At 49.4% G+C, this 6,535-nt stretch overlaps 1 long non-coding RNA gene across 1 annotated transcript; it reads left to right on the top strand.

The window, feature by feature from the left end:
* The first annotated feature begins 284 nt into the window (after positions 1-284).
* On the top strand, positions 285-4,175 carry LOC144244220 (uncharacterized). The gene is made up of 4 exons (XR_013338873.1): positions 285-332; positions 451-593; positions 1,054-1,174; positions 4,008-4,175. It is a non-coding gene; the product is annotated as an uncharacterized LOC144244220 (long non-coding RNA).
* The last annotated feature ends 2,360 nt before the right edge of the window (positions 4,176-6,535 follow it).

The raw sequence follows: 6,535 nt of genomic DNA, 5'->3' as shown, positions 1-6,535 counted from the left end.
CCGGACCTCAGTTGTGGCTGACACAGAGTTTTACTAATGCAAAGTGATCTGCCAAGCTGTTCTGGCTGGGTTTTGCTGGAAGCCAGAGAGAAGACAAAGAACACTATAAAAAATAACAAGCCAAACAGAATACATTCTCTCCCTGAGGTGACACCGGCTCTTTTCCCATGAAAATAAATAGGGCGAGGAATAATTAACAGAAAGAGAGGAGGAGAATCGGAAACCCCTGCGTAGAAACAGGAGGGTTTTCAATGACTTTTCAGTAGCGTAAGACCAATTATTGTATTATTCCCAAGGGATTCAGTAGTCTTGAAAATTGAGGGAGCCTGAAAGTGAGCTGGATGTTATTTTTTTTTTCTTTTTTGGTTTGTTTGTTGTTGTTGTTTTTAACCAGCATTTTGAGATACTGTGTGAGCCTCAAAGTAAGGTTTTTATTTTTTTGTTTTTCAGAGAGAGACAGAACGCGAGCCGGGGAGGGACAGTGAGAGAGGGAGACACAGAATCCGAAGCAAGCCTCAGCGTTAAGTTTTAAGAGCTGCCACTCTGGGCTGTGACGTGAAGGGGGTTCCATGGGGCTTCTAAGCCAAACCCGGGTAAGTAAAGAGTGGATTAAGGCAGTAATTTTCAGTAGCTAAAACAGAACCTCAAAAGGCAGGAGTGCTACCAATTACATTTCAACACAAGCCAGTGCCTCCTTAAGCCCGACGCAGGGAAGGCAAACAATTTCATTGTCAACCAGGGTGTTCTCTGGAAAGCCTGGGAACATGCTGGGTGCATTAAAGGGGGAGATAGCTCGCATGTGCAATTACTCAACACATCTTTAAAACTGTAAACACTTGTTCACATGTGGAGAAGTTTAGAGCCGCGCGGGCCTGGAAAGCCCACCTGGCAGCCGGACTCCTGCCATCTCTCTCGAGTTGAGTAAGAGTCTCGGCACCCGCTGCTCCTCCGAGAGCCAAACACTAGTCAGCAGAGAGATCATTAAGGAGTGGGGGGCAGGAGTTCACTCGCATGCTATTTTTATCCAGAGCATTCCCCTCTCCCCCTCCCCAGATTGATCTGCTCCCATAAACCTTGACTCCGTGTCTCCCCTCCCTGCCTCGCTGCACCTGGTGACGTGGGCGCGCGGGGGTGCCACCTGGCTGTGGCTAGCTGCTTTCTCCACCTCTGATCGGTAAGTGGCCCCGAGGATGCCGACATTTCCAAATAAACCCGGCAGAGGCATCCTGCCCAGCGTTGGTTTCTGAAACAGCAGACTGTGTGGCCTCAGAGAGAATGCCTGCCGTGCACGGAAAAATAATCTCTCCCCACATGCTCAACAAAAGAATGTTTAGAGCCCAAGGACCCCAGCCCATAAAGATAGGAATAAAATAGAAATAAAGCACGGTTTGTTCTCCCCGGATAGCCCCTGGCCTGGCTCACTGGAGAGCCACCCCCTTCTATATAGTATGAATCATGGGTCAAACGTGGAAAAGACCCATTAGATCACCCCGCTCAGCCGGCTGCCCAATGAGGGGGCACGGCTGTTTCTTCTTTACTGGGGCCCATGTTACATGTCTCCAACAAGAAACCGACTGTTTTGTTTTTTCTGATTTAATTTGCTATTGTGAAGCTGCCTGGGAGGGAGCGAAGCCAATTCCAGGGTTTCTCAGATCCACACACACATCCTAGGTGCTGGAGGCGAGTTCAAAGGGATGGAGTGCTCTAAAGGCAGAGGGGGATACACCCAGCAGTGGAAACATGGCAAGAAATGCCTGAGAAATTAACGTTTCGCTGGAAGTGGAAATTTTGCCATCACCAAAATCTGCCAGATTTTGGATTTGGGGATTGGTAAGGAGGTTTCCAAAATGAAATGATGTCTATGGGTTGTTTGTTTTAAGGGACGTAATATATAGTAAAAATGAAATAACCACCCCACCCGAGTCAGAGTTACTTCTCTCCCAGCAGACCTTTTCCAGGCTCGGTAATTCCGCTGTTAATGGGCAGAGGGAAAGCAGTCGGCGAGGTAACAGCACCACCAGCACTGAAGTCACTTCATTAGCACCAGTAAATGAGAGCTACCCCAGTGCTCCGTGCAATTAGCTGCGACCCAACATCTCCCACGTTGGCCAGCAATTAGAGCCTGGGGCGGGGAGTGAGGCACCCTTGGAGAAGAATCCACCCCAGCTGAGGTCAGAGGTCCAAGCCAAGCAAAGCCAGAGTGTCTGAATCCCCAGGAAAGCAGCACGCTTGAGGGAGGGGCAAAGATACAAATTACAAAATCATAGGATAAAGTATCACGTTCTAGTGTTTTCCAAGTGATGAGAGACGTTATCTGGGTTCTGAAGCCATATCATCTCGGTATGAATTCTAGCTGATGTTTTGAGCAAGTCACTGAGATCTTTTTGTCTCAGTTTTTTTATCTGCAAAATGGGGATAATAATAAAATGTGCCCCAGGCTCAAATGAAAGAATGAATGTGCAGAATGTGCTTAGGGGAGTGGCGCCGAGGAGGCCTTTCTAAAGGATTGATTGTTTTCTTACTACATTATTTTTTATTCTTGTTATCATATATTTGACTTGCTTGAGTCAGGCGATCCCACCAATGCCCTATGGTTGCCCAGGGCCATCCAGCCACCCCGCTGGAAGTACAGGGGTGATGGTAATAATAGCTTCTACGTAGTGCCCACCATGTGCCACATTTTGATCTAGATGCTCGAGATCAGCGGTACAGCCCACACGCCAAATCCAGCCTGCCACCTGTTTTCGTAAATAAAGTTTTATTGGAACGCAAGCATTTGTTTCCACGGCATCTATGGCCCGTAGAGACCACAGAGATTACAAAGCCTGAAATACTACTCTCTGGACCTTCGACTGGCATAAATTAATCCTCACAATAACCTGCGATGTAGGTTTTGTTTCCTGTTTTCAGATTCAGGAGATCGGGAACTCAGAGAAGGTCAAGGGCATGCCTAAAATCTCTCCTCTGGGGGGCTAGACTCCAGCTGACTCCAACATCCCCCCCACTTCCGGTCATACTGTGCTGGAGGCAGAGGTAGAGTGCTCTCCCAATGCTGTGGCCGTCACCACCCCCTGAGGCAGTCCACCTGGGCCCGATGCAGCCGGTGGGCCCTTGCTGATAAAGGTGCTCACCTCCAGGGAGGGAACGGTCATCTGCAGGGACAAGCAGCAGTGGCCCTCCGAGTCAAACTCTCCCCTCCCCACACTGTGGCTGCAACGTGGCAGGCGTGATGATGGCCGCAGTCTGTCCCTGGCTCAGCTGGGGAGGGCTTCGGGGCTATGACGAGGAGTCGGCATTGAGTTACTCCTCCGAGACGGGTTGGAAATACTCGTTTACCAAATGATGTGGTAATTATCCAGAGATCTGTCAATTTTCAAATGTGCGCAGAAAGTGGAGGTTATTGCTACCACATGTGGTGGGTGTTAAGAAGCATTTTCCGTGTTGGAAAAATGCCCCGGATTGTGAAGCCTTTGAAGATAAGAGGATCATCACAAGTTAGCCTAAGCAGTTGCCCGTTTAAGGGATACCCAGCAGTCACAGGTTGCAGGTGCAGCGGGAAGGCTCACAGGGCTGGGCTCGGAAGGGGGGACGTTGCCCTCTGTTAGCTGTCCCTGGATGAGAGGAGGTGCCTGCCTCCGACTCCCGTCACCCTGCATTCCTTTCCTCCCACAATCCTCAGCTTTTTGGAGCTGCATTCCTTGTTAGACCATAAGCATCCTGAGGACACAATCATGTCTTAGTCCCCACTTTGCCCCAGAGCACATAGTAACCCCTCAGTAAATATTTCCTAAAAATAAATGAAAGGATTAAATAAATGTGGAGGTACCACTTCCCTTCTCTTTAGAGAGTGGCCTCCTCGCCACTCCCAGGAACGGCTGCATCTGACAAGGGGCTGCACCACCAGCCAATCGAGCAGCAAAACTGGGTTGGGGGAAGGAGCTTGGCTGGGTCCACTGCTCCCGGGTAGGGTCCTACGGGCGTTTTGAATGAAATCGCTCTTCTTACAGACTTGGTGCCCTAGACCCCGGACAGTCAGGCCTGACTCACTTCCTGGGCCCCGTGAGGACTGGCCACAACCGCCGGAGGCCACAGTTCCAGCCTCTTCTTACAATGGCCACCACCATCTCTCCTGAAAGTGTCCTGCGGACTGAGACAGACAGTCATCACTAACCAAGCACGGGTTTTTACGAATAAAAACACAAATGTGACACAAGCCCTGCGGATTTTCCTAATCAAAGTGTTTAGAAAGGTGGGGGGACGTTGTTCATGAAAAGGTGACCAGCTGTCCACACTTGCCCGGTACTTTGCAGGTGTTAGCTCTCCAGAACATCCCTCAGTCCCAGGCAGACCCAGATGGTGAGTGGCCCTAGGGACCTGAATCTGAGGATAATGCCTCTTCCCGAAAGCTGATCTCCAGCCCCAGCGTGCAGAGACCTTTCCACTTGCAGATTAGAAGATGAAATATCAGAGGGGCATGTGACCCTACCAAGGTCTCCCAGCAAGGGTTTTTCTGTAAGACCCATTTCCCACTGGCAACACCGATACCCAGAGCAAAATAAAAATTCGACAGAGCCTACAGTATCCTTCTGTCTTATTAAGGGGTTCAGGAATTCCTCATTTAGCCCTGTTTCTAGGAGTCGATAGAGCATGGCAGAGGGCAGGGGCAGCACAATGAGAAGATAACCACAGATCCTGTGATCTGCACCCCACGGCTTATCAGATCGACAGTGAAGCCATAGGTGGGTATGATGAAGATGAACCAAATGATATCTCAGGAGTTTTCGTTTCTTGCTTACTACAGAATAAATCCAGCTGCTTGCTAACCTGCACACTGAGATCTTTAAGAAAGCAGGGGAAATTAGCAATAGCAGCGATTTTCACTTAAAAAGTAGGGATAAATGAATATAGGCCCCAGTCCAGGCTCCGGGCATATCTGCCTATCAAGTTACCTTTAACTCGGCTATTAAAATGCAGCCGGGGGCGCCTGGATGCGGCCACATGAAAAGCACCTCGGGGGCTATCTCAGAGCTGGCCGCACACCCCAGAACAAGAAGGGCCTTTCATGCAGGGGTGCGGGTGCCTGGGAGCGCGGTGAGCCTCAGGGCGGCTCGGTGTTCCAAAGCAGGGCTTCATATCGCAGTCGCTCAGGTGGAAAGGGGGCAGCTGGCCTGTCCCTCCTCTGCTACTGCCTCAGGTCACAGATGAATAGAGCCCGACTGAGGAGCGGGGCTGGCATTACAGGCAGCGCGATGATGTGCAGAGGTGGGGTGTCCTTTCGGAGATAAGCCTGGAGTCAGGGAGGCTGCAGGGTTCCCTGGGCGGTCAGCTGATAATGACAGACAACGCAGCATTGTCGAGAAGGGCCAGCTCGCTGCTGGGCAAGATGACGCAGAGAGGACGGCGTGGCTCATGTGGGTGCTGATGGGAACGATACCTCAGACTCCTTCCAGGAGGCTTAACTTCCAAGAATAAAAGGCTGGCTTTGAGTCACGCTCACACACTTGCTCACACTCAAGTCGTCTTGCGCTCCACATAACCTCAAAACTACCAGCCACCATTTGTTGAGTGCCTGTGCCAGGCAGGGAGAGGGCAGTAAGCACATTGGTTAGAGGAGCACAGGCTCTAGAGGGAGACTCCAGCTCCTGCACATAGTAGGTGCCCAATTAGCAGAAGCTACACCTATGACGGAAGCAGCCATTGACGGCAGATGCGCCTGTAAGAGGAATAAGCACATCTGCACAGCCTGGGAGTGGAGCTAAGCTGGCTGGAAGTGCCAGCACAGGTGACTCTTACATCTTTGCCTGCATCACTGGACATCCCTGGGGAGGGAGCCCCATGCAGAGAGAACGGCAGACCCCAAATCACGGTTCTGGAGCAAACCAGCCTAGCCTGGTGTGTGATTTCAGAAAGCTGTCTAACTTCCTTGGTTGGACTTCCATTTCCTTGTCTATAAAATAAGAGCATTGGAGTTCATTTCATATGTTTCTAACACATCCAAAGTTCTGTGGCTTCTTGGTTGTATACTACTCAGTTGCTTAAAACCCAAGATCGTTCACTTTCAGCTTTGTGTAAGTACCTAAGACACACTGATGTAAATACCTAAGAAGTGTATGTCCCCGAATAGAAAACAACATTCATAAAAGGCAACTTCTCAGTTTTTTAAATATTTTTTTAATATTTTATTTATTTTTTTTTTGAGAGAGAAAGAGACAGAATGAGCAGGGGAGGTTCGGAGAGAGAGGGAGACACAGAATCTGAAGACAGGCTCCAGGCTCTAAGCTAGCCGTCAGCACAGAGCCCGACACAGGGCTCGAACCCACGAACTGTGAGATCATGACCTGAGCCAAAGTTGGATGCTTAACCGACTGAGCCACCCAGGCATGCAACTTCCCATTTTCATAATGAGCTATGAAATAAATGCATAATCTACATTATATGTCATAATATATGTTGTAATGTAGCGATCGATAGATATTATAATGTATATTTTATAAATAAATGTGAGTATATATTAGAGAGGTAGATGATATATTCA

This window comes from Crocuta crocuta, unplaced genomic scaffold, assembly GCF_008692635.1.
Source record: "Crocuta crocuta isolate KB4526 unplaced genomic scaffold, BGI_CrCroc_1.0 scaffold138, whole genome shotgun sequence".
Lineage (NCBI taxonomy): Eukaryota > Metazoa > Chordata > Mammalia > Carnivora > Hyaenidae > Crocuta > Crocuta crocuta.
Note: the sequence above shows the minus strand (reverse complement) of the source record. Positions and strands in the feature narration are given on the sequence as shown.